The sequence below is a fragment of the Xenopus tropicalis genome, chromosome 2 (assembly GCF_000004195.4).
Source record: "Xenopus tropicalis strain Nigerian chromosome 2, UCB_Xtro_10.0, whole genome shotgun sequence".
Classification (NCBI taxonomy): domain Eukaryota; kingdom Metazoa; phylum Chordata; class Amphibia; order Anura; family Pipidae; genus Xenopus; species Xenopus tropicalis.
The window spans coordinates 100591463-100616947 of NC_030678.2; positions in this window are offsets into that span (position 1 = coordinate 100591463).

Here is a 25485-nt window from a genome sequence, read left to right on the forward strand (position 1 = left end):
GGAGTAGCGTTTAGAAAATGGGGGCGCTAAGAATAAGAATAAGAAGAAGCGAACGAATAAGCTAAAGTCGAAGAACAGAATGTTGGGGTTTTCAACCCAACATAATTATTTCCACAGTTTTTACTGATTACAGATCTAGGGGCCAGTCAACAAAGCACAAATTTTTCACTAGTTAAAAGCAGGATTGGAAAAAAATTGGGAGTAACCACGATAATTTCCGATGTGCAAAAATTGTGCAAAACTTTTTTTCTTGGTCGTACAAAAATATTTGTTTGCAATTCGAGAGTAAACAAAATTTTCTTATCCAAATGATCGTAAATGGCACGAAAACCTTTCGTTTTTGATTTTGGAAGCCTCCCATAGGACTCAATGGTACTTTGCAACTCCAACCTGGGCAAAAGATACCAAAGCTTGAATGAATTCTGAAATGGTCGTAGTCTTTACGAAAAATAAGACTTTTTCGTGGAAGTTAACAAAATTTTTATTTTGAGTTGAATTGCCCTTTAAACCGACTCTCAACTGTAATGATGTTGCAGTCTGAGAATGATTAAAAGACATTTGTAGTGAAACAAAAATTGTGAAACTTTGTTATTGAACAGTTCCTTTGCACCCTAAGCAAATATGTTAAAAGTAAAAGAAGATGTAAAAAGACTTTACAATTCCAATTTTAGACAAGGAAATTCCTGATTCACTGTGGCGGCAATATGTTAGGCACTTCCTAGTGAATCGAATCACCAGGTAGACGCTAATTTAAGAAGGAAAAGCACTGGCCTGGGGCCTTCATGCCTCCATTTTACATATATTTCCCAGGCATCCCTAGGGCAGACTAAGGCTCGTGCATACACAAGTTTAATTTTGAAGACCAACATCTTGCAAAGGTATGTAAGATTGATGTGCTTCTTTAATTTTTTCCCAGGCCAATGCATTTTTCTGCTAAAAGGATCACTGACTTGGGTTAAAGCCTTAGCAATTCAATTCACTGGGGGCTAACTTACATTGTACCTGTATTATACAGCAACAATGAAACTGAACCAATAGGAGAGGTACTTTGCTCAAACCAGATTTGTCAGAAATCAAAAAGTCCCTCAATATTTTTCATAACATTTTCAGGAAAACCTTGTATGAAAAAGCAAATGCATATACTATATTTTTTTTTATATATGTATATAGCCTAGTACAGGTGTCATATCACTTATCCAGAATTCTGATATCCAGAAAGTTCTGAATATAGAAACATCATCTCCCATAGAATCCATGATAAGCAAATAATTCTAATTTTTAAACATGTTTTCCTTTTTCTCTGTAATAATAAAACAGAAGAACTGGCCAGCAGGTGGCCCTGTTGTTTTAATTTCATCATACTGGCAGTAGGTATGTGTGGGTCGACAAAATGCTAACCCTCTCCCAACCTAGTGAATCATTATTATAATATAAATTTATATTGTAATATATAAATATATACTTATGTCCAACCCACCTACCTCTGACGTCACGGGAGGGATTGGGGCAGGCGGGTGCACATGAATAAGCTGATGGCAGGTGTCCAGTGAAGGAATTGGGGACATGCTAATGTGTTTTGCTGTCCTAAACCCGCAGATTAAAGGAAAACAATATGTGGGGTTTCAGCTTTCCAAAGTAGCTTTAATTTGCCTCACGGGGGATGTTGCAATGTTGTGTCACGGGTTTCACCACCAGCTGTTTCAATGTTAGCCAGTCAAAGGGCCGCTTTCTCACCTGCAGTAGCAAAAATGTATTGTTGGCAACAAAACGTCCTGTGTACCATCACCCTTAGTCAAATAGCTTACGTTACAGCTACACAAAATGGAGGATAGTCATAAGTGGCTAAATAAGCTGGTATTTTACATGGGGGAGATGTGGCAGTACTAACAATTCTAATTCCACATATGCAAAAAGTAATATGATTTAAGTGTTTTCCAACAAGCTGATTATTTATTTACTTTGTTAAAAATAAGAACATTTAAGTTGCTACAAATCTACAAAATACTGATGATTCTCAGTATCCAAATGTAGGAAGATGTTAATTGGACACAGATGGCTTCTCATTTGTTAATAAAGAATGGAAGATATAAAACTAACCATTCTGCTAATACAGTCAGATAGTAAGTAAACAGCATCTGTGCTTATTCAATAAGAATGTTAAAAATGTAAATGCATATTAGCATAGCCTGTCTATCCAGCTATAAATGTACTTTCCTGACATCTCACTCACAGTATAAATGACAGGGTACAAGAAGAACTTTCACACAGGGGAAAAAGTTAAAGGCACAAGGGCAGAATTTGGAGCAGGGGCTGCTACTTATTTGTCTAAAACACACATTTTTTTTCTTTTGTGGTAAAAAGATCTATAGAGTTCATTCACTATGTCCTGGGCAGAAGTTCAATAGCGCTAAGGTGCTCATGCAGAGAGCTGTAGGTGTAGAGTGCAGCGGGCACAGGCCAGAACTGTCCTTATTTACCTGCCAAAGTGTATTGAATGTAAAAACAATTGTCTTATTCCGAACAAACTCAATCATTCAGTTAAAGACAAAAAGAGGCAGATTTATTTATTTATTTATTTTAGTTTGAGGTGAGAAAATGTGACAAAATGCACAAAACTTTTTTTTGCAATCGCCTATGGACTGTTTTACTCTGTCAATGTATTTCTGCCTCTTGCAATTACAAAAGAGGAAAATGCTGGCAGGTGGTTTTCACCACATTAAAGTGACTACTCATAAATACATGAAATTCATGAAATCGCTTATATTTAAGGGATGGGTTCATCTTTTTGTTAAGGGTATTGCCGGTGTATCAGTTTCCCTAGCTGCCCTCTATACATGCACCTTTCCAGCCAATCTGTTCACCCCGAAGAGTCTAATTTCTGTTTAACTGGCTTTGGTTTTCAGCTACACTAATAACTGGAATATGTACTGTAGATTGGCACCGTTGGTAAAAACAGGGCAGTGCTGTCACACAATGTTACATAGTTACATAGTTACATAGTTACATAGGGTTGAAAAAAGACCAGTGTCCATCAAGTTCAACCCATCCAAGTAAAACCAGCACACCTAACCCACACCTACCAATCTATACACTCACATACATAAACTATAAATACAACCACTAGTACTAACTGTAGATATTAGTATCACAATAGTCTTGGATATTCTGATTGATCAAGAACTCGTCCAGGCCCCTCTTAAAGGCATTAACAGAACCTGCCATTACCACATCACTAGGAAGGGCATTCCACAACCTCACTGCCCTCACCGTGAAAAACCACCTACGCTGCTTCAAATGGAAGCTCCTTTCCTCTAATCTAAAGGGGTGACCTCTGGTGCGTTGATTGTTTTTATGGGAAAAAAGAACATCCCTCAACTGCCTATAATCCCCTCTAATGTACTTGTACAGAGTAATCATGTCCCCTCGCAAGCGCCTCTTTTCCAGAGAAAACAACCCCAACCTCGACAGTCTCACCTCATAGTTTAAATCTTCCATCCCCTTAACCAGTTTAGTTGCACGTCTCTGCACTTTCTCCAGCTCATTAATATCCTTCTTAAGGACTGGAGCCCAAAACTGCACTGCATACTCAAGGTGAGGCCTTACCAGGGACCTATAAAGGGGCAAAATTATGTTCTCATCCCTTGAGTCAATGCCCTTTTTTATACAAGACAGCACTTTATTTGCTTTAGTAGCCACAGAATGACACTGCCTGGCATTAGACAACTTGTTATCAACAAAAACCCCTAGATCCTTCTCCATTAAGGATACCCCCAACACACTACCATTCAGTAGATAGTTTGCGTTTATATTATTTCTACCAAAGTGCATAACTTTGCACTTATCAACATTGAACCTCATTTTCCAGTTTGCTGCCCAGTTATCTAATTTTGTCAAATCGCTCTGCAAAGCGGCAGCATCCTGCATGGAGTTTTGCACAATTTAGTGTCATCAGCAAAAATAGAAACAGTACTGTCTATGCCCACCTCCAGGTCATTAATAAACAAGTTAAAAAGCAAAGGCCCAAGGACTGACCCCTGCGGTACTCCACTAACCACACTGGTCCAATTAGAAAATGTTCCATTTACCACCACTCTTTGTACTCTATCCTTCAGCCAGTTCTCTATCCAATTACAAATATTATGTTCTAGGCCAATATTCCTTAATTTGATCATTAACCTTCTGTGAGGTACTGTATCAAACGCTTTAGCAAAGTCCAAGTAGATGACATCAACTGCCATTCCAGCATCAAGGTTCCTGCTCACCTCCTCATAAAAGGCAACTAAATTAGTCTGGCAAGATCTGTTACGCATAAAACCATGCTGGCACAAACTAATAGTATTGTGAACTGCAATGTATTCAAGTACCCTATCCCTTATTACCCCTTCCAAAAGTTTTCCTACTACTGATGTCAGACTAACAGGCCTATAGTTTTCAGGCTGAGAACGGGATCCCTTTTTAAATAACGGCACCACATTAGCAATCCGCCAGTCTCTTGGCACCATGCCAGACCTCAATGAATCCTGAAAAATTAAGTGAAGAGGTTTGGCAATCACAGCGCTCAGCTCATTTAATACCCTGGGATGAATCCCATCCGGCCCTGGACCTTTGTTTACCTTTACATGTTCAAGTCTCTTTTGAATTTCCTCCCGAGTGACCCACGCGTCCGTAGCTAAATTACTAGAACTGGGCATATTACAAGGGAAGCCTTCATTATCTGGCTCCTCAGATGTATAGACAGATGAAAAATAAGAGTTCAAAATTTCAGCTTTTTCCCCGTTCTCATCAACCAACTTACCCCCCCCCCGTGATAATAAAGTTCCCACCCCTTCTTGCTTCATTTTTTTACTATTCACATAATTAAAAAATAATTTAGGATTCTTTTTACTCCTAGCAGCAATATCCCTTTCCATTTCTATTTTAGCTTGCTTGATAGCTTTTTTGCATGCTTTATTTGCTTCCTTGTACCTGATGAAAGTTTCCGCTGTCCCAGCTAACTTGAATGCTTTAAAAGCACGTTTTTTCTTACCAACCTCGACAATAATACTTTTATTCAGCCATAAAGGTTTTGCTTTGCGATGCCTCTCCTTGCTTACAAGGGGGATATACTGTTGTGTATACCTACAAAGCAATGTTTTAAAGATGTTCCATTTTCCTTCTGTGTCTAACCCCATGAAAAGCCTTTCCCAGTTGACACATTGCAGAGATGCCCTTATACTGGCAAAGTCTGCACGTCTAAAATTGAGCGTTTTAGTTACTCCCTTATAGAGCTGTCTCTGCCGCATTATCTCAAAGGAGACCATGTTGTGATCACTGTTCCCCAAATGCTCACCCACACAAATGTTAGAGATAAGTTCATTATTATTAGAAATCACCAGGTCCAAAATAGCGTCATTCCTAGTGGGTTCTTGAACCGCCTGAAATAAAAAGTTGTCATTTAGCATATTTACAAACCTACTAGCTTTTTCTGACTTAGCCACCCCATTACTCCAGTCAATGTCCGGATAATTAAAATCCCCCATAACAACAACTTGACCCAGTTTTGAAGCCTCCTCCATTTGCAACAATAGCTGGGCCTCATCCCCCTCATCTATACGGGGTGGTTTATAGCATACACCAATGATCATTTTCTTTGTGACCTTCAGCCCTACTGAAATTTCTACCCAAAGAGATTCGACGTTTTCATTGGTAATGTCTTTATTACATGGCTTTAAGTCTGACTTTACGTAAAGACAAACCCCTCCACCCTTTTTAATCTCTCTGTCCCTCCTAAAAATTGTATAACCATTTAAATTTGCAGCCCAGTCGCATTTATCATCCCACCAGGTCTCAGTGATACCTATTAAATCATAATTTTCAATACATGCAATAGCTTGCAGCTCCCCTAATTTACCCGACAAGCTACGCGCATTAGCCAGCATGCAGCGGAGATTATTACTTCTCCCTCTGATGTTTACATTAGCTAAGGGAGAATTAGAGCTAAGGCAATTATGAGACTGCTTTCCTTGTAACGGAAGCTCCTTATCTGATAAACTATATGCCCCCCTCACTCCTCCCCCACAACCCTTTGCTAGTCCCCCTACCCCGTCTACACTAATTTTCCCATGGAATTCTAGCTCACCCTCCCCCCTTATCTAGTTTAAACACTCCTCCAACCTCTTAACCATTCTCTCCCCTAGCACAGCAGACCCCCTTCCATTGAGGTGCAATCCGTCAGGGCTGTATAGATTGTACCCCAAGGAAAAGTCAGCCCAGTGCTCTAGGAACCCAAACCCTTCCTTCCTACACCAAGACTTTAGCCACGCATTTAGCTCCCTAAGCTCCCGCTGTCTCCCTAAACTTGCACGCGGCACCGGCAAAATTTCAGAAAAAATTACTTTGGAGGACCTTTGCCTAATCTTAGAGCCTAGATCCCTGAACTCACTCTTTAAAGTCCCCCACCTACCGTTCATTTTGTCATTAGTACCGATATGTACCAAGACAGCCGGGTCATGCCCAGCCCCTCCCAATAATGTGCCAACCCGATCAACCACATGCCGAACCCTGGCACCAGGAAGACAGCAAACTGTCCGGTTGAAGCGATCCGCTCGACAGATTACCCTGTCCACTTTCCTAATGATCGAATCCCCTATAACCACCATCTGTTTAGGCCTAGCTCTGCTCTCCTCCCCACCACTACTAGTGAAACTGGTCTCCCGGCTGTTAGAGAGATCAGCCTCACCTAGAACCGCCAATCCAGAGTTCACACTCCCATCTTCTTCACACAATCTGGCAAATCTGTTGGGATGCGCAAACCCTGGAGCAGCCTCCCTTTTCCTTTTCCCCACACTAGATTTTCTAACTGTCACCCAGCTTACTGCCCTATCATCCTTTTGCTGCTCCCCTCCCCCCTACTATCTGACCCCACTAGTTCTTGTTCAGTTAACAAGAGACCCCTCTCAAGATTGTTGATTGAACGCAGTGTTGCGACGTGTTCCTCTAGGACTCTAACGCGAGCCTCTAAAGTGGCAATTCGCTCACATCCACAACAGAGGTATGCACTTTGGAACTGTTGTTCCACAACTGCATACATGTGGCAGGCTGTGCACTGTGTCAGACCTTCAATGTTGCTACCACTCATTCTCCCAGTTACAAGAACAGTTAAACAAAAAAAAAAGGTGTAAGGACTTGTAGTAAATACCTTGTTTTACCTTGTTTTTAACTCCCTTAGTGTTTAACTCCCTGAGTTTATAACTCCACTTAAAGAGCCCCCACTAACTCCTGAGTTTATAACTCCACTTACAGAGCCCCCACTAACTCCTGAGTTTATAACTCCACTTACAGAGCCCCCACTAACTCCTGAGTTTATAACTCCACTTACAGAGCCCCCACTCACTTCCAGAGCAATCACTTCCAGAGCAATCACTTCCAGAGCAATCACTTCCAGAGCACCTACCACCAGAGCAAGCTCCACTGGAGTGCCTGTGGTTCTATTTATGCAGTCTGTAAAAGTGAACTAATCAAACCCCACCCTCCTCAAGCTGAGGGTAATTACAAGGGAATGTAACCTGCTGTAAGCCTATGGATCCCACAAACTTTGTAAATTAGCTCCAAAAACAACAATTACTTATGAAAAAAATAAATAAAACCCAACAGTTAAAAAAACACAATGGTTTTGATAAAGTTAGTAAAGAATACTTATCCTTTTTAGTTGAAATGAAAGCAAGTTGATTCAACCAGCCACCAGCCTGTTAGTAAGTAATGTTGTCTCAATTGTTGATGTCAACCCCTCTGTAAATGACTTGCACATGCACATCCTTCCATCAGATTTCCCATATCTATCACACATGCACAAATCGTCTAAAATGTAAAAATGTACTGAGCCTTTCATAGATTTTCAGCTCTCTCATATATTAAAAGTGTCAGTAGATCCTTCTCAAACCATAGGATAAAGGAAGACTGCTTGCAATGTGTTTATGGCAGTTCCTTTCTGTAGTCAAAATCTGTGCCTATAAGCACAGCTTTGCACTTCTTAACTACAGTAGAACCCCCAATTTACATCCCCGGATTTTAAGTTTTCCCGCTTTTTACACCGTTTTTTTGTGGTCCCACCAATTTTAATGCATTCCTATGGGCTCTATTCCCGGATTTTACATTTGTATTTCCCGCATTTTACACTGTTTTTATCATGCCTCTCCCTAGCAAATCGCTTAGTTTTAAGGTAAAAATACAGCTTACTTTAGGAATTAAAGTTTCCCCCATGTCTTGCGATCACAGGCGCCATCTTAGGAAGGTCAGCGTCACCACTATCGCTTCATATTTCATACTGCGCATGCGTACCTATCCGGGAGCGTACAAAATACCGCGTTGCACAAGTATGGGGAACAGCTGTACAAGGTGCAGATTTTTAAAAGAGTACAGATTTTTGTTTCAGTGCTGTACAGTATTCTTTTCCGCATCTTATTAATTTATAGTGATATTCAAACTTTTAGCAAACTCATGCATTAAATGCAAAATGTTTTACAGTACAGGTATAGGACCCGGGTATTCCGGATAAGGGGTCTTTCTGTAATTTGGATCTCAACACCTTAAGTCTACGAAAAAATCAATAAAACATTAATTAAACCCAATAGGATTGTTTTGCCTCCAATAAGGATTAATTATATCTTAGTTGGGATCAAGTACAGGTACTGTTTTATTATTACAGAGAAAAGGGAATCATTTAACCATGAAATAAACCCAACAGGGCTGTTCTGCCCCCAATAAAGGGTAATTATATCTTAGTTGGGATCAAGTACAGGTACTGTTTTATAATTACAGAGAAAAGGGAATCATTTAACCATTAAATAAACCCAATAGGGCTGTTCTGCCCCAATAAGGGGTAATTATATCTTAGTTGGGATCAAGTACAGGTACTGTTTTATTATTACAGAGAAAAGGGAATCATTTAACCATTAAATAAACCCAATAGGGCTGTTCTGCCCCAATAAGGGGTAATTATATCTTAGTTGAGATCAAGTACAGGTACTGTTTTATTATTACAGAGAAAAGGGAATCATTTAACCATTAAATAAACCCAATAGGGCTGTTCTGCCCCAATAAGGGGTAATTATATCTTAGTTAGGATCAATTCCAAGGTACCGTTTTATTTCTACATGGAAAAAGGAAATCAGTTTTACAATTCTGAATTATTTGATTATAATGGAGTCTATGGGAGACGGGCTTTTCTGTAATTCAGAGCTTTCTGGATAATGGGTTTCCGGATAAGGGGTCCGATACCTGCACTGTAAAAAGTTGTTTCAGTACTTCTGCTAAAACCTGTGAAATAACTCAGTAAAGGAACTGTGTTGCAAATAAAAAATTATTCCTGTACTTATTTCCTTTAAATCATTGACATTTATGTGTCCTTAACACATTTCCCTGATTTTACATTTTCCCTGATTTTACATCTTTTTTTCATGGTCCCCTGAAAAACGTAAAATGGGGGTTCTACTGTATTAACTATTATTACCAAGAGTAGTTATTTTGCAACCTCCCACTTCATTAATCAGAATCCTGCTTCCTTTGGAAAAACCTGGGAACTTATAATTACAATAGCCCCTTCCTTGTGTGATCCCCCCCCCCCTTCTTTTTCTAATTTTGTCTGTGTACTAGTCTCTCAGGAACAGTAAAAAGATGTAATGTTTATTTTTTTACGTAGCTGGTGGCTGAATAATTCTTACAGTGGAAGAGATGAACTGCATGGATATTTAATAACATTTTTTTTTTTACAGTGATATTTTTCAGGAATAAATTTTTCAAGCCATTTTTTTGTCACCAAAAACACATTTTCCCATAGCTGTCTGCTGAGCATGTATCATGCTCAAGTTAGATTTCTGGGGGGGAGGGGATTCTGGCAATGGTGATAACCATTTAGTTTAATTACTAGTGTTTCAGAGTATTATTTACAGTGGCTTGCAAAAGTATTCGGCCCCCTTGAACTTTTCCACATTTTGTCACATTACAGCCACAAACATGAATCAGTTTTATTGGAATTCCACATGAAAGACCAATACAAAGTGGTGTACACGTGAGAAGTGGAACGAAAATCATACATGATTCCAAACATTTTTTACAAATAAATAACTGCAAAGTGGGGTGTGCGTAATTATTCAGCCCCCTGAGTCAATACTTTGTAGAACCACCTTTTGCTGCAATTACAGCTGCCAGTCTTTTAGGGTATGTCTCTACCAGCTTAGCACATCTAGAGACTGAAATCCTTGCCCATTCTTCTTTGCAAAACAGCTCCAGCTCAGTCAGATTAGATGGACAGCGTTTGTGAACAGCAGTTTTCAGATCTTGCCACAGATTCTCGATTGGATTTAGATCTGGACTTTGACTGGGCCATTCTAACACATGGATATGTTTTGTTTTAAACCATTCCATTGTTACCCTGGCTTTATGTTTAGGGTCATTGTCCTGCTGGAAGGTGAACCTCCGCCCCAGTCTCAAGTCTTTTGCAGACTCCAAGAGGTTTTCTTCCAAGATTGCCCTGTATTTGGCTCCATCCATCTTCCCATCAACTCTGAGCAGCTTCCCTGTCCCTGCTGAAGAGAAGCACTCCCAGAGCATGATGCTGCCACCACCATATTTGACAGTGGGGATGGTGTTTTCAGAGTGATGTGCAGTGTTAGTTTTCCGCCACACATAGCGTTTTGCATTTTGGCCAAAAAGTTCCATTTTGATCTCATCTGACCAGAGCACCTTCTTCCACATGTTTGCTGTGTCCCCCACATGGCTTGTGGCAAACTGCAAACGGGACTTCTTATGGTTTTCTGTTAACAATGGCTTTCTTCTTGTCACTCTTCCATAAAGGCCAACTTTGTGCAGTGCACGACTAATAGTTGTCCTATGGACAGATTCCCCCACCTGAGCTGTAGATCTCTGCAGCTCGTTCAGAGTCACCATGGGCCTCTTGGCTGCATTTCTGATCAGCGCTCTCCTTGTTCGGCCTGTGAGTTTAGTTGGACGGCCTTGTCTTGGTAGGTTTACAGTTGTGCCATACTCCTTCCATTTCTGAATGATCGCTAATAACTTTATCCCTGACCTGTCTGGTGTGTTCTTTGGACTTCATGGTGTTGTTGCTCCCAATATTCCCACCTCCGCCACCACACCAAGCAAGCTGCAGCCCCAAGGTCCATGGCAGGGGCTGAGCTGGAAAGGTGCCCCCGAGGAAACACACATGGAAGAAGGCATGCGTCGCATCAAGTCAAGCCCAAGGAAATGCAATCAAAGGAAGAAGGTGTGCGTTGAGTCAAACCAAGCAAGCTGCAGCCCCAAGGTCCATGGCAGGGGCTGAGCTGGAAAGGTGCCCCGAGGAAACACACATGGAAGAAGGCATGCGTCGCATCAAATCAAGCCCAAGGAAATGCAACCAAAGGAAGAAGGTGTGCGTTGAGTCAAACCAAGCAAGCCGCAGCCCCAAGGTCCATGGCAGGGGCTGAGCTGGAAAGGTGCCCCGAGGAAACACACATGGAAGAAGGCATGCGTTGAGTCAAACTCAAGGAAATGCAACCAAAGGAAGGAGGCATGCATTGAGTCAAACCCAAGGAAATGCACATGGAAGAAAACCAGGCATGCATGAAAGGAAATGGACCACCATGGGCACAAATTAGAAGTGAGACACCTGGTGCTCTCCTGTAGTTCCAGCATGGCTTGGGAAGAAAGTTTCCAAGAAGTGGACAGGGGGGGTATTTTCTTGGAACATGCAATTTATGCCACCCTGTCAGTCCATGCCAGTCCATGCCAGTCCATGCCAGTCCATGCCTCCTGCTGCCCGCTTCTTGCAAAGCAGCCACTCAAGCCACTACGTCGTTGAAGACTCACAATTGGCTGGGCACATTTTGTGGCAAAAGGTCCTTTATGAAGAACCAAGGCAATTGTGAGGAAACCATCCTAAAAAGACAGATGTGGCAAGACTCTGGGATTTAACTCACGACCTTCTTCTTATAAAACAGCCTGGCTGGTCATCACATTGCTAAAGCCCCACACTTAGGTTGGCAAATTTGGCGGCAGATGGTCCTTCACAAGCATCCTCTAGGCTGCCGGTGACGTGCGCTCATCTTTGTCAATTTGTTGCCCGGTGGCTCTTCACGATGAAGCAAAATCACTCAAACAAAAGCATCCCAAAGACAGTTTCAAACCAAGAGCCAAACTCACAACCGTCTACTTACAAGGCAGCTGCCTTTTCCACCACAACGCTGAAAGTGCAGAGCAAAGTGAAGAAATTATGTAGCAGATGGCCCTTCTTGATGGGCCAAAGCATCTCAAAAAGAGGAGAGCAGAAATTGAAGCCACAACCTTCTGGTTGTTAGCAGAACCTACATTACCTGAAAGAGGCCACAGCAGGACTTGATGTCACAACCTTTCGCTTGCAAGGCAGCCGCCTTAAACCCAAGCCCAAAGGAGGCATGCAAGCACTCAAGGCAGGTGGCTCTTTACAATGAAGCAAAGATATTCCAAGAGGAGAGCAGAAATTGAAGGCAAAATGTCCCTTTTGCAAGCGGAACTTACGTTATCTTAACGAGACTGCGACAGAGCTTGAACTCGCGTGAACTTCCATTTGCAAGGCAGCCACCCTAACCACGTGCCCAAAGGAGGCATGCACCTCCGTCGGCTGCTGGCTCTTTATGATGAAGCAAATTTATTCTAAGAAGTAAGCAGAAATGGAAGCCGCAAGCTTCCGTTTGTAAACGGAAATCATATCTTCGCAACGAGACCGCACCAGGACTTGAACTCGCAACCTTCTGTTTGCGAGGCAGCCGCCTTAACCCCGAGCCCAAAGGAGGAACGCACCACTGCCAGCAGGTGGCTCTTTCCAATGAAAACAAAAAGCATCCATTAAACAGACATATGCACGGCAGTGCTGGAGCCGCAGGAAAGATTGGCTCATTAGATAGAAAGGGAAAACCAGTATCTAGGTAAAATGGGGGCTGGACAAGTAGAGCAGTGGGCAAGGTAACCGCCCCCAGAGCACAACATCCTGAGTTTAATTCCCACCTCTGCCGCCACACCAAGCAAGCTGCAGCCCCAAGGTCCATGGCAGGGGCTGAGCTGGAAAGGTGCCCCGAGGAAACACACATGGAAGAAGGCATGCGTCGCATCAAATCAAGCCCAAGGAAATGCAATCAAAGGAAGAAGGTGTGCGTTGAGTCAAACCAAGCAAGCCGCAGCCCCAAGGTCCATGGCAGGGGCTGAGCTCAAAAGGTGCCCCGAGGAAACACACATGGAAGAAGGCATGCATTGAGTCAAACTCAAGGAAATGCAACCCAAGGAAATGCACATGGAAGAAAACCAGGCATGCATGAAAGGAAATGGACCACCATGGGCACAAATTAGAAGTGAGACACCTGGTGCTCTCCTGTAGTTCCAGCATGGCTTGGGAAGAAAGTTTCCAAGAAGTGGACAGGGGGGGGTATTTTCTTGGAACATGCAATTTATGCCACCCTGTCAGTCCATGCCAGTCCATGCCAGTCCATGCCTCCTGCTGCCCGCTTCTTGCAAAGCAGCCACTCAAGCCACTACGTCGTTGAAGACTCACAATTGGCTGGGCACATTTTGTGGCAAAAGGTCCTTTATGAAGAACCAAGGCAATTGTGAGGAAACCATCCTAAAAAGACAGATGTGGCAAGACTCTGGGATTTAACTCACGACCTTCTTATAAAACAGCCTGGCTGGTCATCACATTGCTAAAGCCCCACACTTAGGTTGGCAAATTTGGCGGCAGATGGTCCTTCACAAGCATCCTCTAGGCTGCCGGTGACGTGCGCTCATCTTTGTCAATTTGTTGCCCGGTGGCTCTTCACGATGAAGCAAAATCACTCAAACAAAAGCATCCCAAAGACAGTTTCAAACCAAGAGCCAAACTCACAACCGTCTACTTACAAGGCAGCTGCCTTTTCCACCACAACGCTGAAAGTGCAGAGCAAAGTGAAGAAATTATGTAGCAGATGGCCCTTCTTGATGGGCCAAAGCATCTCAAAAAGAGGAGAGCAGAAATTGAAGCCACAACCTTCTGGTTGTTAGCAGAACCTACATTACCTGAAAGAGGCCACAGCAGGACTTGATGTCACAACCTTTCGCTTGCAAGGCAGCCGCCTTAAACCCAAGCCCAAAGGAGGCATGCAAGCACTCAAGGCAGGTGGCTCTTTACAATGAAGCAAAGATATTCCAAGAGGAGAGCAGAAATTGAAGGCAAAATGTCCCTTTTGCAAGCGGAACGTACGTTATCTTAACGAGACTGCGACAGGGCTTGAACTCGCGTGAACTTCCATTTGCAAGGCAGCCACCCTAACCACGTGCCCAAAGGAGGCATGCACCTCCGTCGGCTGCTGGCTCTTTATGATGAAGCAAATTTATTCTAAGAAGTAAGCAGAAATGGAAGCCGCAAGCTTCCGTTTGTAAACGGAAATCATATCTTCGCAACGAGACCGCACCAGGACTTGAACTCGCAACCTTCTGTTTGCGAGGCAGCCGCCTTAACCCCGAGCCCAAAGGAGGAACGCACCTCTGCCAGCAGGTGGCTCTTTCCAATGAAAACAAAAAGCATCCATTAAACAGACATATGCACGGCAGTGCTGGAGCCGCAGGAAAGATTGGCTCATTAGATAGAAAGGGAAAACCAGTATCTAGGTAAAATGGGGGCCGGACAAGTAGAGCAGTGGGCAAGGTAACCGCCCCCAGAGCACAACATCCTGAGTTCAATTCCCACCTCCACCGCCACACCAAGCAAGCTGCAGCCCCAAGGTCCATGGCAGGGGCTGAGCTGGAAAGGTGCCCCGAGGAAACACACATGGAAGAAGGCATGCGTCGCATCAAAGAAGGCATGCGTTGAGTCAAACTCAAGGAAATGCAACCCAAGGAAATGCACATGGAAGAAAACCAGGCATGCATGAAAGGAAATGGACCACCATGGGCACAAATTAGAAGTGAGACACCTGGTGCTCTCCTGTAGTTCCAGCATGGCTTGGGAAGAAAGTTTCCAAGAAGTGGACAGGGGGGGGTATTTTCTTGGAACATGCAATTTATGCCACCCTGTCAGTCCATGCCAGTCCATGCCAATCCATGCCTCCTGCTGCCCGCTTCTTGCAAAGCAGCCACTCAAGCCACTACGTCGTTGAAGACTCACAATTGGCTGGGCACATTTTGTGGCAAAAGGTCCTTTATGAAGAACCAAGGCAATTGTGAGGAAACCATCCTAAAAAGACAGATGTGGCAAGACTCTGGGATTTAACTGACGACCTTCTTCTTATAAAACAGCCTGGCTGGTCATCACATTGCTAAAGCCCCACACTTAGGTTGGCAAATTTGGCGGCAGATGGTCCTTCACAAGCATCCTCTAGGCTGCCGGTGACGTGCGCTCATCTTTGTCAATTTGTTGCCCGGTGGCTCTTCACGATGAAGCAAAATCACTCAAACAAAAGCATCCCAAAGACAGTTTCAAACCAAGAGCCAAACTCACAACCGTCTACTTACAAGGCAGCTGCCTTTTCCACCACAACGCTGAAAGTGCAGAGCAAAGTGAAGAAATTATGTAGCAGATGGCCCTTCTTGATGGGCCAAAGCATCTCAAAAAGAGGAGAGCAGAAATTGAAGCCACAACCTTCTGGTTGTTAGCAGAACCTACATTACCACAGCAGGACTTGATGTCACAACCTTTCACTTGCAAGGCAGCCGCCTTAAACCCAAGCCCAAAGGAGGCATGCAAGCACTCAAGGCAGGTGGCTCTTTACAATGAAGCAAAGATATTCCAAGAGGAGAGCAGAAATTGAAGGCAAAATGTCCCTTTTGCAAGCGGAACTTACGTTATCTTAACGAGACTGCGACAGGGCTTGAACTCGCGTGAACTTCCATTTGCAAGGCAGCCACCCTAACCACGTGCCCAAAGGAGGCATGCACCTCCGTCGGCTGCTGGCTCTTTATGATGAAGCAAATTTATTCTAAGAAGTAAGCAGAAATGGAAGCCGCAAGCTTCCGTTTGTAAACGGAAATCATATGTTCGCAACGAGACCGCACCAGGACTTGAACTCGCAACCTTCTGTTTGCGAGGCAGCCGCCTTAACCCCGAGCCCAAAGGAGGAACGCACCTCTGCCAGCAGGTGGCTCTTTCCAATGAAAACAAAAAGCATCCATTAAACAGACATATGCACGGCAGTGCTGGAGCCGCAGGAAAGATTGGCTCATTAGATAGAAAGGGAAAACCAGTATCTAGGTAAAATGGGGGCCGGACAAGTAGAGCAGTGGGCAAGGTAACCGCCCCCAGAGCACAACATCCTGAGTTCAATTCCCACCTCCGCCACCACACCAAGCAAGCTGCAGCCCCAAGGTCCATGGCAGGGGCTGAGCTGGAAAGGTGCCCCGAGGAAACACACATGGAAGAAGGCATGCGTCGCATCAAATCAAGCCCAAGGAAATGCAATCAAAGGAAGAAGGTGTGCGTTGAGTCAAACCAAGCAAGCCGCAGCCCCAAGGTCCATGGCAGGGGCTGAGCTCGAAAAGGTGCCCCGAGGAAACACACATGGAAGAAGGCATGCGTTGAGTCAAACTCAAGGAAATGCAACCCAAGGAAATGCACATGGAAGAAACCAGGCATGCATGAAAGGAAATGGACCACCATGGGCACAAATTAGAAGTGAGACACCTGGTGCTCTCCTGTAGTTCCAGCATGGCTTGGGAAGAAAGTTTCCAAGAAGTGGACAGGGGGGGGGTATTTTCTTGGAACATGCAATTTATGCCACCCTGTCAGTCCATGCCAGTCCATGCCAGTCCATGCCTCCTGCTGCCCGCTTCTTGCAAAGCAGCCACTCAAGCCACTACGTCGTTGAAGACTCACAATTGGCTGGGCACATTTTGTGGCAAAAGGTCCTTTATGAAGAACCAAGGCAATTGTGAGGAAACCATCCTAAAAAGACAGATGTGGCAAGACTCTGGGATTTAACTCACGACCTTCTTCTTATAAAACAGCCTGGCTGGTCATCACATTGCTAAAGCCCCACACTTAGGTTGGCAAATTTGGCGGCAGATGGTCCTTCACAAGCATCCTCTAGGCTGCCGGTGACGTGCGCTCATCTTTGTCAATTTGTTGCCCGGTGGCTCTTCACGATGAAGCAAAATCACTCAAACAAAAGCATCCCAAAGACAGTTTCAAACCAAGAGCCAAACTCACAACCGTCTACTTACAAGGCAGCTGCCTTTTCCACCACAACGCTGAAAGTGCAGAGCAAAGTGAAGAAATTATGTAGCAGATGGCCCTTCTTGATGGGCCAAAGCATCTCAAAAAGAGGAGAGCAGAAATTGAAGCCACAACCTTCTGGTTGTTAGCAGAACCTACATTACCTGAAAGAGGCCACAGCAGGACTTGATGTCACAACCTTTCGCTTGCAAGGCAGCCGCCTTAAACCCAAGCCCAAAGGAGGCATGCAAGCACTCAAGGCAGGTGGCTCTTTACAATGAAGCAAAGATATTCCAAGAGGAGAGCAGAAATTGAAGGCAAAATGTCCCTTTTGCAAGCGGAACTTACGTTATCTTAACGAGACTGCGACAGGGCTTGAACTCGCGTGAACTTCCATTTGCAAGGCAGCCACCCTAACCACGTGCCCAAAGGAGGCATGCACCTCCGTCGGCTGCTGGCTCTTTATGATGAAGCAAATTTATTCTAAGAAGTAAGCAGAAATGGAAGCCGCAAGCTTCCGTTTGTAAACGGAAATCATATCTTCGCAACGAGACCGCACCAGGACTTGAACTCGCAACCTTCTGTTTGCGAGGCAGCCGCCTTAACCCCGAGCCCAAAGGAGGAACGCACCTCTGCCAGCAGGTGGCTCTTTCCAATGAAAACAAAAAGCATCCATTAAACAGACATATGCACGGCAGTGCTGGAGCCGCAGGAAAGATTGGCTCATTAGATAGAAAGGGAAAACCAGTATCTAGGTAAAATGGGGCCGGACAAGTAGAGCAGTGGGCAAGGTAACCGCCCCCAGAGCACAACATCCTGAGTTCAATTCCCACCTCCGCCGCCACACCAAGCAAGCTGCAGCCCCAAGGTCCATGGCAGGGGCTGAGCTGGAAAGGTGCCCCGAGGAAACACACATGGAAGAAGGCATGCGTCGCATCAAATCAAGCCCAAGGAAATGCAATCAAAGGAAGAAGGTGTGCGTTGAGTCAAACCAAGCAAGCCGCAGCCCCAAGGTCCATGGCAGGGGCTGAGCTCGAAAGGTGCCCCGAGGAAACACACATGGAAGAAGGCATGCGTTGAGTCAAACTCAAGGAAATGCAACCCAAGGAAATGCACATGGAAGAAAACCAGGCATGCATGAAAGGAAATGGACCACCATGGGCACAAATTAGAAGTGAGACACCTGGTGCTCTCCTGTAGTTCCAGCATGGCTTGGGAAGAAAGTTTCCAAGAAGTGGACAGGGGGGGTATTTTCTTGGAACATGCAATTTATGCCACCCTGTCAGTCCATGCCAGTCCATGCCAGTCCATGCCTCCTGCTGCCCGCTTCTTGCAAAGCAGCCACTCAAGCCACTACGTCGTTGAAGACTCACAATTGGCTGGGCACATTTTGTGGCAAAAGGTCCTTTATGAAGAACCAAGGCAATTGTGAGGAAACCATCCTAAAAAGACAGATGTGGCAAGACTCTGGGATTTAACTCACGACCTTCTTCTTATAAAACAGCCTGGCTGGTCATCACATTGCTAAAGCCCCACACTTAGGTTGGCAAATTTGGCGGCAGATGGTCCTTCACAAGCATCCTCTAGGCTGCCGGTGACGTGCGCTCATCTTTGTCAATTTGTTGCCCGGTGGCTCTTCACGATGAAGCAAAATCACTCAAACAAAAGCATCCCAAAGACAGTTTCAAACCAAGAGCCAAACTCACAACCGTCTACTTACAAGGCAGCTGCCTTTTCCACCACAACGCTGAAAGTGCAGAGCAAAGTGAAGAAATTATGTAGCAGATGGCCCTTCTTGATGGGCCAAAGCATCTCAAAAAGAGGAGAGCAGAAATTGAAGCCACAACCTTCTGGTTGTTAGCAGAACCTACATTACCTGAAAGAGGCCACAGCAGGACTTGATGTCACAACCTTTCGCTTGCAAGGCAGCCGCCTTAAACCCAAGCCCAAAGGAGGCATGCAAGCACTCAAGGCAGGTGGCTCTTTACAATGAAGCAAAGATATTCCAAGAGGAGAGCAGAAATTGAAGGCAAAATGTCCCTTTTGCAAGCGGAACTTACGTTATCTTAACGAGACTGCGACAGGGCTTGAACTCGCGTGAACTTCCATTTGCAAGGCAGCCACCCTAACCACGTGCCCAAAGGAGGCATGCACCTCCGTCGGCTGCTGGCTCTTTATGATGAAGCAAATTTATTCTAAGAAGTAAGCAGAAATGGAAGCCGCAAGCTTCCGTTTGTAAACGGAAATCATATCTTCGCAACGAGACCGCACCAGGACTTGAACTCGCAACCTTCTGTTTGCGAGGCAGCCGCCTTAACCCCGAGCCCAAAGGAGGAACGCACCTCTGCCAGCAGGTGGCTCTTTCCAATGAAAACAAAAAGCATCCATTAAACAGACATATGCACGGCAGTGCTGGAGCCGCAGGAAAGATTGGCTCATTAGATAGAAAGGGAAAACCAGTATCTAGGTAAAATGGGGGCCGGACAAGTAGAGCAGTGGGCAAGGTAACCGCCCCCAGAGCACAACATCCTGAGTTCAATTCCCACCTCCGCCACCACACCAAGCAAGCTGCAGCCCCAAGGTCCATGGCAGGGGGCTGGAAGGTGCCCGAGGAAACACACATGGAAGAAGGCATGCGTCGCATCAAATCAAGCCCAAGGAAATGCAATCAAAGGAAGAAGGTGTGCGTTGAGTCAAACCAAGCAAGCCGCAGCCCCAAGGTCCATGGCAGGGGCTGAGCTCGAAAGGTGCCCCGAGGAAACACACATGGAAGAAGGCATGCGTTGAGTCAAACTCAAGGAAATGCAACCCAAGGAAATGCACATGGAAGAAAACCAGGCATGCATGAAAGGAAATGGACCACCATGGGCACAAATTAGAAGTGAGACACCTGGTGCTCTCCTGTAGTTCCAGCATGGCTTGGGAAGAAAGTTTCCAAGAAGTGGACAGGGGGGGGTATTTTCTTGGAACATGCAATTTATGCCACCCTGGTCCAGTCCATGCCAGTCCATGCCAGTCCATGCCTCCTGCTGCCCGCTTCTTGCAAAGCAGCCACTCAAGCCACTACGTCGTTGAAGACTCACAATTGGCTGGGCACATTTTGTGGCAAAAGGTCCTTTATGAAGAACCAAGGCAATTGTGAGGAAACCATCCTAAAAAGACAGATGTGGCAAGACTCTGGGATTTAACTCACGACCTTCTTCTTATAAAACAGCCTGGCTGGTCATCACATTGCTAAAGCCCCACACTTAGGTTGGCAAATTTGGCGGCAGATGGTCCTTCACAAGCATCCTCTAGGCTGCCGGTGACGTGCGCTCATCTTTGTCAATTTGTTGCCCGGTGGCTCTTCACGATGAAGCAAAATCACTCAAACAAAAGCATCCCAAAGACAGTTTCAAACCAAGAGCCAAACTCACAACCGTCTACTTACAAGGCAGCTGCCTTTTCCACCACAACGCTGAAAGTGCAGAGCAAAGTGAAGAAATTATGTAGCAGATGGCCCTTCTTGATGGGCCAAAGCATCTCAAAAAGAGGAGAGCAGAAATTGAAGCCACAACCTTCTGGTTGTTAGCAGAACCTACATTACCTGAAAGAGGCCACAGCAGGACTTGATGTCACAACCTTTCGCTTGCAAGGCAGCCGCCTTAAACCCAAGCCCAAAGGAGGCATGCAAGCACTCAAGGCAGGTGGCTCTTTACAATGAAGCAAAGATATTCCAAGAGGAGAGCAGAAATTGAAGGCAAAATGTCCCTTTTGCAAGCGGAACTTACGTTATCTTAACGAGACTGCGACAGGGCTTGAACTCGCGTGAACTTCCATTTGCAAGGCAGCCACCCTAACCACGTGCCCAAAGGAGGCATGCACCTCCGTCGGCTGCTGGCTCTTTATGATGAAGCAAATTTATTCTAAGAAGTAAGCAGAAATGGAAGCCGCAAGCTTCCGTTTGTAAACGGAAATCATATCTTCGCAACGAGACCGCACCAGGACTTGAACTCGCAACCTTCTGTTTGCGAGGCAGCCGCCTTAACCCCGAGCCCAAAGGAGGAACGCACCTCTGCCAGCAGGTGGCTCTTTCCAATGAAAACAAAAAGCATCCATTAAACAGACATATGCACGGCAGTGCTGGAGCCGCAGGAAAGATTGGCTCATTAGATAGAAAGGGAAAACCAGTATCTAGGTAAAATGGGGGCCGGACAAGTAGAGCAGTGGGCAAGGTAACCGCCCCCAGAGCACAACATCCTGAGTTCAATTCCCACCTCCGCCACCACACCAAGCAAGCTGCAGCCCCAAGGTCCATGGCAGGGGCTGAGCTGGAAAGGTGCCCCGAGGAAACACACATGGAAGAAGGCATGCGTCGCATCAAATCAAGCCCAAGGAAATGCAATCAAAGGAAGAAGGTGTGCGTTGAGTCAAACCAAGCAAGCCGCAGCCCCAAGGTCCATGGCAGGGGCTGAGCTCGAAAGGTGCCCCGAGGAAACACACATGGAAGAAGGCATGCGTTGAGTCAAACTCAAGGAAATGCAACCCAAGGAAATGCACATGGAAGAAAACCAGGCATGCATGAAAGGAAATGGACCACCATGGGCACAAATTAGAAGTGAGACACCTGGTGCTCTCCTGTAGTTCCAGCATGGCTTGGGAAGAAAGTTTCCAAGAAGTGGACAGGGGGGGGTATTTTCTTGGAACATGCAATTTATGCCACCCTGTCAGTCCATGCCAGTCCATGCCAGTCCATGCCTCCTGCTGCCCGCTTCTTGCAAAGCAGCCACTCAAGCCACTACGTCGTTGAAGACTCACAATTGGCTGGGCACATTTTGTGGCAAAAGGTCCTTTATGAAGAACCAAGGCAATTGTGAGGAAACCATCCTAAAAAGACAGATGTGGCAAGACTCTGGGATTTAACTCACGACCTTCTTCTTATAAAACAGCCTGGCTGGTCATCACATTGCTAAAGCCCCACACTTAGGTTGGCAAATTTGGCGGCAGATGGTCCTTCACAAGCATCCTCTAGGCTGCCGGTGACGTGCGCTCATCTTTGTCAATTTGTTGCCCGGTGGCTCTTCACGATGAAGCAAAATCACTCAAACAAAAGCATCCCAAAGACAGTTTCAAACCAAGAGCCAAACTCACAACCGTCTACTTACAAGGCAGCTGCCTTTTCCACCACAACGCTGAAAGTGCAGAGCAAAGTGAAGAAATTATGTAGCAGATGGCCCTTCTTGATGGGCCAAAGCATCTCAAAAAGAGGAGAGCAGAAATTGAAGCCACAACCTTCTGGTTGTTAGCAGAACCTACATTACCTGAAAGAGCCACAGCAGGACTTGATGTCACAACCTTTCGCTTGCAAGGCAGCCGCCTTAAACCCAAGCCCAAAGGAGGCATGCAAGCACTCAAGGCAGGTGGCTCTTTACAATGAAGCAAAGATATTCCAAGAGGAGAGCAGAAATTGAAGGCAAAATGTCCCTTTTGCAAGCGGAACTTACGTTATCTTAACGAGACTGCGACAGGGCTTGAACTCGCGTGAACTTCCATTTGCAAGGCAGCCACCCTAACCACGTGCCCAAAGGAGGCATGCACCTCCGTCGGCTGCTGGCTCTTTATGATGAAGCAAATTTATTCTAAGAAGTAAGCAGAAATGGAAGCCGCAAGCTTCCGTTTGTAAACGGAAATCATATCTTCGCAACGAGACCGCACCAGGACTTGAACTCGCAACCTTCTGTTTGCGAGGCAGCCGCCTTAACCCCGAGCCCAAAGGAGGAACGCACCTCTGCCAGCAGGTGGCTCTTTCCAATGAAAACAAAAAGCATCCATTAAACAGACATATGCACGGCAGTGCTGGAGCCGCAGGAAAGATTGGCTCATTAGATAGAAAGGGAAAACCAGTATCTAGGTAAAATGGGGGCCGGACAAGTAGAGCAGTGGGCAAGGTAACCGCCCCCAGAGCACAACATCCTGAGTTCAATTCCCACCTCCGCCACCACACCAAGCAAGCTGCAGCCCCAAGGTCCATGGCAGGGGCTGAGCTGGAAAGGTGCCCCGAGGAAACACACATGGAAGAAGGCATGCGTCGCATCAAATCAAGCCCAAGGAAATGCAATCAAAGGAAGAAGGTGTGCGTTGAGTCAAACCAAGCAAGCCGCAGCCCCAAGGTCCATGGCAGGGGCTGAGCTCGAAAGGTGCCCTGAGGAAACACACATGGAAGAAGGCATGCGTTGAGTCAAACTCAAGGAAATGCAACCCAAGGAAATGCACATGGAAGAAAACCAGGCATGCATGAAAGGAAATGGACCACCATGGGCACAAATTAGAAGTGAGACACCTGGTGCTCTCCTGTAGTTCCAGCATGGCTTGGGAAGAAAGTTTCCAAGAAGTGGACAGGGGGGGTATTTTCTTGGAACATGCAATTTATGCCACCCTGTCAGTCCATGCCAGTCCTATGCCAGTCCATGCCAGTCCATGCCTCCTGCTGCCCGCTTCTTGCAAAGCAGCCACTCAAGCCACTACGTCGTTGAAGACTCACAATTGGCTGGGCACATTTTGTGGCAAAAGGTCCTTTATGAAGAACCAAGGCAATTGTGAGGAAACCATCCTAAAAAGACAGATGTGGCAAGACTCTGGGATTTAACTCACGACCTTCTTCTTATAAAACAGCCTGGCTGGTCATCACATTGCTAAAGCCCCACACTTAGGTTGGCAAATTTGGCGGCAGATGGTCCTTCACAAGCATCCTCTAGGCTGCCGGTGACGTGCGCTCATCTTTGTCAATTTGTTGCCCGGTGGCTCTTCACGATGAAGCAAAATCACTCAAACAAAAGCATCCCAAAGACAGTTTCAAACCAAGAGCCAAACTCACAACCGTCTACTTACAAGGCAGCTGCCTTTTCCACCACAACGCTGAAAGTGCAGAGCAAAGTGAAGAAATTATGTAGCAGATGGCCCTTCTTGATGGGCCAAAGCATCTCAAAAAGAGGAGAGCAGAAATTGAAGCCACAACCTTCTGGTTGTTAGCAGAACCTACATTACCTGAAAGAGGCCACAGCAGGACTTGATGTCACAACCTTTCGCTTGCAAGGCAGCCGCCTTAAACCCAAGCCCAAAGGAGGCATGCAAGCACTCAAGGCAGGTGGCTCTTTACAATGAAGCAAAGATATTCCAAGAGGAGAGCAGAAATTGAAGGCAAAATGTCCCTTTTGCAAGCGGAACTTACGTTATCTTAACGAGACTGCGACAGGGCTTGAACTCGCGTGAACTTCCATTTGCAAGGCAGCCACCCTAACCACGTGCCCAAAGGAGGCATGCACCTCCGTCGGCTGCTGGCTCTTTATGATGAAGCAAATTTATTCTAAGAAGTAAGCAGAAATGGAAGCCGCAAGCTTCCGTTTGTAAACGGAAATCATATCTTCGCAACGAGACCGCACCAGGACTTGAACTCGCAACCTTCTGTTTGCGAGGCAGCCGCCTTAACCCCGAGCCCAAAGGAGGAACGCACCTCTGCCAGCAGGTGGCTCTTTCCAATGAAAACAAAAAGCATCCATTAAACAGACATATGCACGGCAGTGCTGGAGCCGCAGGAAAGATTGGCTCATTAGATAGAAAGGGAAAACCAGTATCTAGGTAAAATGGGGGCCGGACAAGTAGAGCAGTGGGCAAGGTAACCGCCCCCAGAGCACAACATCCTGAGTTCAATTCCCACCTCCGCCACCACACCAAGCAAGCTGCAGCCCCAAGGTCCATGGCAGGGGCTGAGCTGGAAAGGTGCCCCGAGGAAACACACATGGAAGAAGGCATGCGTCGCATCAAATCAAGCCCAAGGAAATGCAATCAAAGGAAGAAGGTGTGCGTTGAGTCAAACCAAGCAAGCCGCAGCCCCAAGGTCCATGGCAGGGGCTGAGCTCGAAAGGTGCCCCGAGGAAACACACATGGAAGAAGGCATGCGTTGAGTCAAACTCAAGGAAATGCAACCCAAGGAAATGCACATGGAAGAAAACCAGGCATGCATGAAAGGAAATGGACCACCATGGGCACAAATTAGAAGTGAGACACCTGGTGCTCTCCTGTAGTTCCAGCATGGCTTGGGAAGAAAGTTTCCAAGAAGTGGACAGGGGGGGTATTTTCTTGGAACATGCAATTTATGCCACCCTGTCCAGTCCATGCCAGTCCATGCCAGTCCATGCCTCCTGCTGCCCGCTTCTTGCAAAGCAGCCACTCAAGCCACTACGTCGTTGAAGACTCACAATTGGCTGGGCACATTTTGTGGCAAAAGGTCCTTTATGAAGAACCAAGGCAATTGTGAGGAAACC